We start from the raw sequence: 12277 nt of genomic DNA on the forward strand, positions 1-12277 counted from the left end.
ACTCATGTGAGCCGGGGCAGGCATCTGCCCTAGAAGCTTCTTCTTTTGTCTGAAAGCTAGTTGTTTAAAGAGCATCACTGTACTCCCAGTTTCTTTCCGAAGCCCTGCAAATCTAGCTTTGTAAAATTTTCTTCTATTGGTTTCTGTGCCAAGAGCCAACTCTGTTTTCGTATTATTTTGAATTTTTTACACTATATATAAATCCAGAATTAGATATGGAAACACCACCACAAACAAAATCTGGAGGCAAATGATCACCTGGGGAAAATATTTACAATTCAGATCAGAGACAAAGGGCTAATCTTGCTAATATGTAGTAAGTTGCTATAATTTCACAATAAAAGGATTTTTAAAAATCAAATAGAAATGAACAAAGGATATAAACAGCCAAGCCACAGAAAAAAGAAACACAGAAAAGATGGCCGTTATACATTTAAAAAAATGCTCAGCCTTACACAGAAGAGATATGCAAATTAAAACTACACTGAGATACCATTTCATACCTATCAGATTGGCAAAAATCCAAAGCTTGACAGTATATTCTTGCTAAGGCTGTGGGGAAACAGACTCTTTCTTACACACTGCCAGCAGGGATGTAAAACGGTACCACCTCTTTGGAGGGCAATTTGGCAATTTCTGTTAAGATTACAAACACATCAATCCTTCGATGCAGCAATTCTACTTCTGGAAATTTATCCTGCAGCTGGTACCTGCTACAGTCAAAATGACATGTGTACAAGGTTACACACCACAGCACTGTTTTTAATGGTAAATGAATGGAAACAACCGATGTTGTTTTATCTATAGGGAACTGGTAGATATAGTTATAATACACCAGGGTTACTCAACATGTGGCCATGGGCCAATAGCATCAGTAACACCTGTGAGCTTAAAAACACGCATTCTCGGGCCCTACCCCAGGCCTATTGGCTCAGAAACTTAAAGAAGAAATCTGTATTTAACTACACCTCCAGGTGATGCTGACCCAGCAAAAATTTTAAAAATATTTATGTAAGCAATAGAGCGATTTAAAAACATCAGAGAGAAATGAAATCAAGAACAGGTAAAACTGTAACTGGGAGATTTATGAATCAGAATACCAGTTACTTTAGGAGGGGTGCTGACTGGAAGGGGCAGAAGGAAGCTGGGGTGCTGTATCTTGATCTAGGCTAGAGCTGCACGGGTGTGGACATATGTAAAAATTCATCAACATGGGCACTTGGCTGCATTAAACCTCAAAACACATTTTTAGAAAGTTGGTGATGCTCTCTGCATATTGATATGAAATGATATCTAGCATACATTATTTGGTGGGGAAAAAAGCCAGGTACAGAAGAAGCATATAGTATTCCATCTTTTATGTAAGAAAGGGCAGGAAAGAAAAATATGCATTTGTAGTTGCATAAAGCAACTCTGGATTGCCAGTTAAGAAATTCTTGGGGCGGCGGGGAGGTACACAAGACAAAACAGGGACTGCCCACAGGGAGTAGGGGTGTGAAAGGGACGGAGGGCACGGTGGGAACAAGACTCTCTCCCTCTGTAGTCATGGACTGGATGGGGCACAGGGAAGCTAGGAAGTGGGAAATACTCTATCTTGGTCTAGGTTCAGTTGGTACAAAAAACCTTGACCTAGGTTAGAGCTGTACAGGAAAGTGTTTTAATACAGATTTATACTTGAACTGTGTGAATGTATTTCTATTCAAAAAACAATTTTTAAGTAAGTCTTCAAATTCTTCCTGCTTTGTACAGATAAAGTGGTATCTTCTTCTCTACCTTGTTGCTCTATTTTTTTTTTCTTCCATAGGGAGCGAGAATGGGCATGAAAAGACCTGGAGCTCACTTCTGGAGCCACCACTTGTCTGTCATATGATCCAGGGTCCCTCTGTCTCAGTTAACCCCTCTGAACAATGGGATAAAACCATCTACCTTTTCTCACAGAGCTATACACTGTAAGGTGCTATGCAAACAGATGAAAGTATTATGCCTATTTCCAACAGAAACAATCAGACGCTAAAGGAACAGAAGAGTCACTTGCTCTATCCATGAGTGATACTGAGCACCTCTCATGGGAACATTTACTCTTCAGAGTAATCCCGGGTATTATCTCCATTTACTGACATGGCAGCTGAGGCGTAGAGGTGAGCAGTCGCTGTGCCCCCAGGACCTGCAGCTAGGCAGCAGTGGGGCCAGGACTCAACTGTGCTACTGATGCCAGGGTCAAATCCATTAGCTCCCCATCAGGCCTCTCTGCCTCCTGATACCCCTTCAAATCACACAGAAGGTGCACTCATTAAACCCTGAAGGCCTGCCCCACTCCCCCAGGTGGCAGGGAAAAAAGAGGAGCTTAAGACAGGCATGGGGCAAGCAGCCTCCAAGGGCAGCATTGCCCCACTCTCCAGGCTGCTGGCCTACTCCCTCTGTGGCCGCCCAACCTAGAAGATGTGACCAGTGGTGTTTTAACTACAAGCATCACCATAGTTCTCAGACACATAAGCATAGATACACACACACAGAGGCTGTTATGGGTTGAATTGTACCTCCATTAAAAAATATTTGGGCCAGGTGCAGTGCCTTAGGCCTGTAATCCCAGCACTTTGGGAGGCCGAGGCGGGTGGATCACGAGGTCAGGAGTTCAAGACCAGCCTGGCCAACACAGTGAAACCCCATCTCTACTAAAAATACAAAAATTAGCTGGGCTTGGTGGCAGGTGCCTGTAATCCCAGCTACTCAGGAGGCTGAAGCAGGAGAATCACTTGAACCCAGGAGGTGGAGGTTGCAGTGAGCCGAGATTGTGCCACTGCACTCCAGCCTGGGTGACAGAGCTAGCCTGCAGTCCTAATTCAGATTGAGTCTTTACAGAGATAAATTAAAATGAGGTCATTAGGGTGGGACCTGTTTCAGTATGACTGGTGGTCTTCTAAAAAGGGAGAAATTTAGACACAGAGACAGACACAAACAGAGGGAGGGTGATGACAAGAGCCAGGGAGAAGATGACCATTTACAAGCCAAGAGAGACCTAGAACAGATCCTTCCCTCACAGCCCTCAGAAGGAATCAACCCTGCCACCATCTTGATTTCAGACTTCTGGTCTCCAGAACTGTGAGACAATACATTTCTGTTGTTTAAGCCATTCAGTTTATGGTACTTTGTTATGGCCGTCCTAGGAAATACACACAGACACACACACACACACACACACACACACACACACACGCGCGCGCGCGCGCGCCAGAGAATTAAAGATCTGACAGATCTTCAGAGTTACCATTTTAACCCCACAATGCATGCTTTGTAATATATTTTCTCCATTTTTATAGTAAGGAAGGAAGATAAAGAAAGGATACTTCCATGACATAAAACAATGTAGCAAACATGAATGAAGGGCTGAAGAGAAGTTGATAAGATCCCAGGTTTCTGCATTGCTTTTTTTTGTTTGTTTGTTTGGTTTTTTTTTGGCCCAGGCTGGAGTACAGTGGCACAATCTCAGCTCACTGCAATCTCTGCCTCCCAGGCTCAAGCGATTCTTGTGCCTCGGCCTCCTGAGTAGCTGGAATTACAGGTGTGCCCCACCACACCCAGCTAATTTTTTTGCATTTTTAATAGAGACTGGGTTTCGCCATGTTTGCCAGGCTGGTCTCAAACTCCTGACCTCAAGTGATCTGCTCACCTCGGCCTCCCAAAGTGCTGGGATTATAAGCATGAGCCACTGCACCCGGCCTGCATTGCTTTCTTGATGCACCATTCCTTTTTATAAAGCTGTAACCCTCCCTGTAGCTTTCCAGAAAGAAATATACAAGGATTCCTAGGTGCTAGGCACATACTACAGACTCCACTGTACTTCAAAGTTCTGTGGCTTCTGCATACAACATCGCCTGGGCATGACACATGCATTCCATAGGCTGCCTCACGTGAAGAATGCTTACAGCTAGGGGAAGGTGTGAACTTTTTAAAATTCATTGAGAGCTATAAAGAAAAAATAATCTCTCAAGAATCACATACAAAAAAATTTTTTTTAATTAAGGCTTTTTTTTTAACTTACAGAAAAAATAACAATTTCAACAAACCCACTGTTAAATTGACAAAAATTATTTCAGTAAAAACAACTGATTAGAAAAAAAAATTATCCAGCTGGGCATGGTGGCTCACACCTGTAATCCCAGCACTTTGAGAGGCCGAGGTGGCGGATCACTTGAGGTCAGGGGTTCCAGACCAACCTGGCCAACATGGTGAAACCCCATCCCTACTAACAATACAAAAATTAGCCGGGCGTGGTGGCGGGCGCCTGTAGTCCTTGCTACTCGGGAGGCTGAGGCACGAGAATAGCTTGAACCCAGGAGGTGGAGGATGCAGTGGGCAGAGATTGTGCCACTGTACTCCAGCCTGGGCAACAGAGCAAGACTCTATCTCAAAAAAAAAAAAAAAAAAAAAAGAAAAGAAAAAAATTATCCTACCTAGGTAGAAGAAACAATTTGATCAGGAGAAATAGGAAAGTGAAATTCAAGTAAAGATGTGGGGTGGAGTCCAGGTCAGAAAGGGTGCAGGGTGGGGTGGGGTGGGAGGAAGAGCAAGATGATTCACTAGGAGAAGACATTTGGGGGCTCAGTGCAGCAGTTCAAAGATGTGGGTCTGCAGGCGCTGGCCACCGTTCCCGCTGATCGCAGGCTTCAGGCTGGTTAACAATCAGCCACAGCCACTCTGTGGTTCTGCTTATTTAAACTGCCACAAGCTCCACATGGAATGGGATAAATTATCTGAGCTACGACAGGGAATTGCATAAAAATCAAGCTGTGTCTGAAGAAGACACTTCTAGGTTGCATGGAGGTGTTTAGTGTGTGAAAATTCATTGAGCTGAACACATGATTTGCCCACCTTTCTGCACAATTGTTACACTTAATAAGTTTTAGTTATTGGAAAAAAAAATCAAGTCCAGGGCTGGCCATAAGACCTGGGTCAGAGGCTCCCCATTCTTTTTCAGATGGCCAACCAATAAGGCCAGGGACACTGGGGACCATGGTTTTTCTCTTATTCATACAAACAGAACCTCAGGGCCAGAGAGCTTTGTGGTGGTTTGGCTCAACAGGGCCAGGACAGAGCCAAGTCTCTACCTCCCTGGTTGGGACTGCCTATGCCCACTGCCCCATTTGATAAACCCAGCTTTTCTAAAGCTTTCCAGAACCCTGGTGCTGTACAGGTGTGAGCACCCCAGTCCCTCCTTGGCTCTTGCTGGTGCATCCTTGGGAGCACGAATCAATTCTCTGAGCCTCAGTTTCCTTGGCTATAAAAGGAGCAGGCCAGGCTAGATGAGTCTCAAGTCTCCTCCAGGTGTATGGGCCACAGATTAGGTAGCTTTCATCCATAATCAAGTATGGCTTCCATCTCCAGAGCCACCGCTGCCCACCTGTCTCTTTCCTTTCTTGACCCCCATGAGCTCATCTTACAAAGAGGGGCTCAGCTTGATATGTGATGTCAATCTTTCAAGTATATGATACAAGCAGGAGACAACACTAATTCCTGCCAACCAGCAAAGGGAACAAGAATCATTTTGAGCCCTGGAAAAAGGCCTTTGGCTGAATGAGGCTTTAAAACCATCTGTCTGAGGTTGTTTTGACTGCAGCAAGTCTCATCCTAGAAGAGGCTGCGAGAACAATGGCCAAGCTATGGTGTAGGAGGTTCTCAGGCCTTTCATCTCTGGCTGCAAAACACAACAGAGCAGATGGTAGTAATAAAGCCAACTGGGATCCTCAGGGCCCGGGGATGGATTCTTGTTACCTTTGATCACTGTAAAACAAACCTTTCTCTGGAAGAGTTCCCTCAACCTTAGCCTTGGTGTTCTAGGTGTGCAGCAGCAGGCAGAAAGCTACCAGAACTTCTGCCCACACTGCCTTACAAGCGTGTACATGACTTTTTTTTTTTTTTTTTTGAGACCGAGTCTCGCTCTGTCACCCAGGCTGGAGTGCAGTGGCGTGGTCTCAGCTCACTGCAACCTCCGCCTCCTGGGTTCAAGTGATTCTCCTGCCTAAGCCTCCCAAGCAGCTGGGACTACAAGCGCCCACCACCACGCCCGGCTAATTTTTTTGTATTTTTAGTAGAGATGGGGTTTCATCGTGTTAGCCAGGATGGTCTCGATCTCCTGACCTCTTGATCCGCCCGCCTCGGCCTCCCAAAGTGCTGGGATTACAGGTGTGAGCCACCGCGCCCAGCCACAAATGTGTACACGACTTAGGGAGCTGTATAGCACCAGCTGGAAACCAACTCCACCAGTGATACTCCCCACCTCCCCCCAGCTTTCCCAGACCAAATATTTATAGAAAAACAAAAACTAGAAAAGGACAGAAAGATGCAAATGAGTTACTGGGTTTAGGGGTTTCCCTATCTTACCTTTGAGGTTAGAAGTGTAGGATTATTTGAAAGCCTAACTAGAGATTTTTGCCCACCTCATTTAAAGCCGTGCTTCTCGGGCTTTATGGGGCACAGGAATCTCCGGAGCTCTTGTTAAAATGTAGGTTTTGATGCAGCAGGTCTGCGGTGGGGCCTGAGACTGTGTTTTTCTCACAGGTTCCCAGGTGGTGCCGATGGTGTTGGTCTACGGAAAATCTGAGTAGCAAGCCCTTCAGAGGACTCCCAGGGCTTCCTGTCTACAAGAACCACTGGGGTTGAGGGAGTGGTCATCACTCTGGATTTTGCAGATGCAAGATGGAGATCCAGGTGTTAAGTGTTTCACCCAAGACCATTCAGCGTTAAGTGTTTCACCCAAGACAATTCAGCAAATTAGTAGCACAACCCAAGACAACCTTGTGGCTAAATGCTTAGCCCATTTGGGCTCACCTGTTCTAGATCAGAAAGGAAGCCAGCAGGCCTGGAGTCTGCCTGTGGGAAGAATCAAACTTTTCTGGCCTTTATAGTCTATACATTTCTGATCACACACTAGATACTTTGTGGTAGTTTAATTAGAAAGAAGACTCAGAGTGTGTAATGGTAAGACCAGAAAACACATATTTTATTCTTTGCCAGAACCGAGCAGGGTGGATGGTTGTGGCCAGTTAAATTTGAATTTCAGATGAATGATGATTAATTTTCTAGTATAATGCTATCTCATACATAATTTGGGACGTAATTATACTTTTAAAAAGATATTTATTGTTTATCTGAAAATTTAACTGGCAGTCCTGAATTTTTATTTGCTAATAGAAAGGCAAGCAGGAATGAGGAGAGCAGAAGTTAGTAAAGGAATATTTCCTGCTTCATCACTGTTGTCCTTAAAGAAAACCTCAAGGACGCCAGGGTGGCAGGGGCTCCACCAGGATGCATAAGATGCATCACTGCCACTACTGTGTGCATCTCTCTGAATGAAGCTTAATCTTTTTAACCAGCTGATTATAATGCACAAAATCATAAATTTATAGCTGGTGTTGTGAGCTAAATTGTGTCTCCCTCACCTCCACCAAAACTCTTGATGTCCTAACTCCCAGCACCTCAGAATGAGACCTCATTTAGAAACAGGGTCTCTGCAGATGTAGTTAGTTAAGATGACGTCACCGTGGAGTAGGTTGGGCCTCTAATCCAATATGCCTGTGTCCTTATGAAAAAGAGAAATTTGGACACACAGACTGACATGCACACAGGGAGAAGTCCGTGTGAAGACTGACACTTCACACGCGAAGGAACTACCAGAAGCCAGGAGGGAAGCCTGGACCAGATCCTTCCCAGAGCCTTCCGAGGAGCACGGCCCCTCTGCTGGCCCTGTGGTCTCGGGATTCTAGAATCCAGAACGCTGGCATGGTAAATTTCTATTGTTTCAGCCACTAGGTTTGTGGTACTTTTGTTACACCGGCCCTAGGAAACTAATACTGGGAGCTGGGAAGACGAGAAAGGAGTATAGAAGAAGAGGGAGTTACAGCAAAACAAAACCGTCAAGAAAAAGCCTCATCCACATTACTTATTAGCTTTGTTCCTTAGAACTTGAAAACGTCTGCTGAGGAAGACACAGGGATTTGGAAATGATGGACCCCCTTGTATGAAAACAGTTACTGGCTCTACTAAAATTCAGTTTTAAATGTTGAGTTGAGCAAGCTATACACTACTTAAGGAAGAAACCTTAGAAGTCAGAATTTACCCTGGTTATACAAAAAAAAAAAAAAAAAAAGGTACATTTCCAAGAGTAGAGTACGATCTAAGGAGATTTTGGGGAGGGTTTTAAAAATCACAACCTTAACAGACTTGTTATTGTAAAGTGTTTTTTCCCATGAGAAGTTTGCTTTCCTCCAATTCTTACAAACCAAACATTACCATATTGGGTTAGTGATTAAGAAGCTCAAAACAAAATTAAGCAGGGTATCCTGATTTCATTGTCTCTCTTGATTATTTGCTTGTCATATTTCCAACAGCCCTGAATGGCAAGATTTAAATAAAAGATAGGCTACTTAAAACACTTTATCTTCTCTTGCTAAAGTAACTGAAACCCCCTCCATTTAGCATGTACTTCACTGTACCTTTTCCTCTACCCAGGCCTGTTCTGGGCCTGGAGGAGGATTCCAGGAGCAGAATTCAACAGTGCCACCCTGGGAAAATGCCAAACCCCACTGGTTCCAGTCACGCTGGCCTATGTACAGTTACTAGAACCCCCCGAGGTGTCTGCGCCCTCACTTGAGGGCTTTTGCACATGCTGGTCCATGTGCCCGGAGTGCTTTCTTCTGCCCAGACCTCTCACTCTACTCACAACACAACACAACCCCCACACTCAGAAACGTCTTCTGTCGCCACCCCTTCGCTTTTCCTTACCACATAACCTTGTATATTTCCTTCATCACCCTGTTACAACTACAATGTAATTCATTGTTTACTTGTTTATTACCTATCTCTCTCTAATAAATGATGTTTCATGACGTCAGAGATCAGATGGGTTCTGGACATTATTTTACACCCAGACCCTGGCTAACAATAGGCACACAAATATTTGCCTAGCTTGATTAATTAATTAAGCAAATGAAGGCATAACATGATCCACAGTGGCACTCCACTACCCCTACTCCGCCTTACTCAAACACTGTAGGAAGCTTTTTCTGCCCAGAGGGTCTGAGTTCAGCTCTAGAGTGTGCTGTCTATGTGTCTCATGCTGTTGTGAGAAGAATGCTTGAGGATATCACTTGTCTGCCAATGTCTCTGGGAAGGTTTCAAACTCAAAAATCAACCCTCTGATCATGATCTGGCTTCACAAATAAGCCCTTCTTATAATAAAAGGATGCCCAATCACATGCACTTCAACTTTTTTGGTCTCCAGGATAATTCTTTCTCATGGTAAATTAGTAAGACAGCTCTGGGTATGTGGGGTATGATCCAGCGTCCCCTGTAAGTTGACTTCAGGGAGAAATGTAATGAAAACACCAGCACAATGTTTGATGACTGGCTATCATTATAGACATTTATAAACTGGTATTCTGATTTTTTTTAATCCTGTGCATTTTATATTTACAAAACAACTTTAAATTTAGGGTTTATGGGTCACGAGTATTAAATGACAGAAGGTATTTTGGCAATACATACATAAAACCTTTACATACTACTTAACCCAGAAATTCTAGTAATAGGAAGTTATCCTAAGAAAGTCATCACAAATAAATGTAAAAATTTAGCCACAAGAATGTTCACTGTAGTACTATTTACAATAAAAATAGGAAACCTAAATATCCATATGGGGCTGATTGGATAATTTGTGGTAATCCCTATTAAGAAACATCCTGCAGCTTTTCAGAATATCTGGTTAAATGGAATGATAATCGATGACACACAAAAAGGTTCATCATATTATAAAAACAAAAAATTGTGTTATAAATCAGTATTCGAAAACGTTCTAACTTTAGTTTTTTTCTGGGTGATGGGGTCCTGTGTAACTTTTATCTTCTTATGGTTTTCTGTGTTATAATTTTTCTCTAAGAGTTATATATCACTCATATAAATGTATTTTGAAAAAGTGTTTAAGAATAAATTTTAACTAGTCACAAAAGGTCAAATACTATATATGATTTCACTTATATGAGGTACCTAAGGTAGTCAAATTCACAGAGACAGAAAATGGAATGGGGGCTGTTGGGGGCTAGAGGGGGTGGGGAAAGGGGAGTTAGGGTTTGGTGGGCAGAGTTTCAATCTGCAAGATGAAAAGAGTTCTGGAGATAGATGGTGGTGATGGTAGCACAACAATGTGAATGTACCTAATGCCACTAAGTTACACACTTACAAATGGTTACGATAGTACATTTTATGTTATATATATTTTACAATTTTTTTAAACTAAAAAATAAATCAGTAAATCTTGAGTACAGCCAAGTCTCTGTTATTAGGATTTTCAAGAGGCAAGAGTAAATAAGCCCGAATTTGACTTAGAACACATAGCCCTGAGCCACATCATCCACGTGCCCCCCAGCACTAGAGTGTGCCCTGGGATGAGCGGGCATCTGTCTGCTTCCTGACCACTGGTGCTGGCCACATGTTTCCTGGCCCACTGAGGACAGAGATGCTCTCCAGTCTCTTTAGTAGCATGGAGCTTTCTTCCTCTCTTGCCAGTGTCCCTCAGTTTGACTCTCAGATGAAGAAACTGACTTGGTTGCCCCAGAAAAGCATGGCTTCTTTCCAAGCCTGGCCACAGTGACTGCAGGGGATGATGGGCTCAGGAAAGATTCATGGCTATATCCTCCATGAGCCACAGGTTCAGGAATTTGCCCCCAAAGTCCTTTAGCTAGTAGCTGGCAGAGCCAGACAAGGAAAAGAATCTCACCTTAAAGTCAAGACAAGTCAGCTCTCTACTATAAAGAGGAAAAGGCCGGGTGCAGTGGCACATGCCTGTAATCCCAACACTTTGGGAGGCTGAGGCGGGTAGATTACCTGAGGTCAGGAGTACAAGACCAGCCTGACTAACATGCTGAAACCCCTTCTCTACTAAATACAAAAAATTAGCCGGGCGTGGTGGTGCACACCTGTAATTACTTGGGAGGCTGAGGCAGGAGAATCACTCGAACCCGGGAGGTGGAGGTTACAGTGAGCCAAGATCGCGCCATTGTACTCTAGCCTGGGCAACAAGAGCGAAACTCCGTCCAAAAAAAAAAAGGCTGGGCACGGTGGCTCACGCCTGTAATCCCAGCACTTTGGGAGGCCAAGGTGGGCAGATCACCTGAGGTTGGAAGTTCGAGACCAGCCTGACCAAAACGGAGAAACCCTGTCTCTACTAAAAGCATAAAATTAGCCTGGCATGGTGGCGCATGCCTGTAACCCCAGCTACTTGGGAGGCTGAGGCGGGAGAATCGCTTCAACCCAGGAGGTGGAGGTTGCAGTGAGTCGAGATCGCGCCATTGCACTCCAGCCTGGGCAACAAGAGTGAAACTCCATCCAAACAAACAAACAAACAAACAACAACAACAACAAAAAGAATAAAGAGGAAAGAACTAGGTTCAGCAAACAAAAGTCCTTCCTTTGTTCATCAAGAGGCCACCCAGGACTTTGCCACTGAGAAAGGAGCGATACTCGGGTGCTGGTGGTGGGATCGGAGAATCCCAAAGTTGCAGACCTGTGCCCGAGGGCTGGACTCAGCCTTCAGATGTGTTGGTTTGGTTTACACAATGTTGACCCGCATGGTGTTTGCAGAATTTCTAAATTAGTTGGCAACATTTAAAAATCAGAGTATTTCTACCTAAAAAGAGATTTCTTTGGATTCTTTTGTGGGGGTAGAAAAGGAAGCTCTTAGGCACACAGCTTTTACACTCCTATGTGACAATTGGCTGGAAGTGAGCAGCAACTACTCCTTTAGATAGACCCTCTCCCCTGTCCAGTTCAGCGATTTACCTGCCTGGCCTTGCTGCTCCTTGAGCTGTAGCCCCTCAGCTGTACTGGGAACTGCCTGTGAGGCCGCTCTGGTACCTGGCATGTTGCTGGCTGGGCTCCCTGTAAGTGCTTGGAAATGCTCAGCCACTATGGGGGAAGCTTGTGATGCAGCAGCTCTAGTCAGTGAACCTTAACAACAGTCCTGTGACAAGACTTGTGGCTGGGCCTGAGGTTTGGTCCTTACCCCAACGCAGTCAGAGTGCAGCACCCTGGGCCCCAACCATGCTTCCATGCACTATCAAAACGCAACATCCTGCCCATTCTCCTCTGAAAATGTTAAAAGGAAGCCATGCTCTGGAGAACAGATCAATGGTCATGATGCCTCACATCCTGTCTCCAACAGAACTCAATGTTAGATGCTTTGGAGAAAGGAGTAGGAGCTGCACAAAGCACCACATGGTGCAGCAGG

At 44.3% G+C, this 12277-nt stretch overlaps 1 protein-coding gene across 1 annotated transcript in view; it reads right to left on the reverse strand.

Annotated features, from left to right (window-relative positions):
- TRAM2 (translocation associated membrane protein 2) overlaps positions 1-12277 on the reverse strand; it is a 79737-nt gene that overhangs the window by 25595 nt on the left and 41865 nt on the right. The window lies entirely within an intron of this gene.

This window comes from Gorilla gorilla, chromosome 5 (genome assembly GCF_029281585.2).
Source record: "Gorilla gorilla gorilla isolate KB3781 chromosome 5, NHGRI_mGorGor1-v2.1_pri, whole genome shotgun sequence".
In the NCBI taxonomy this organism is placed as follows: domain Eukaryota; kingdom Metazoa; phylum Chordata; class Mammalia; order Primates; family Hominidae; genus Gorilla; species Gorilla gorilla.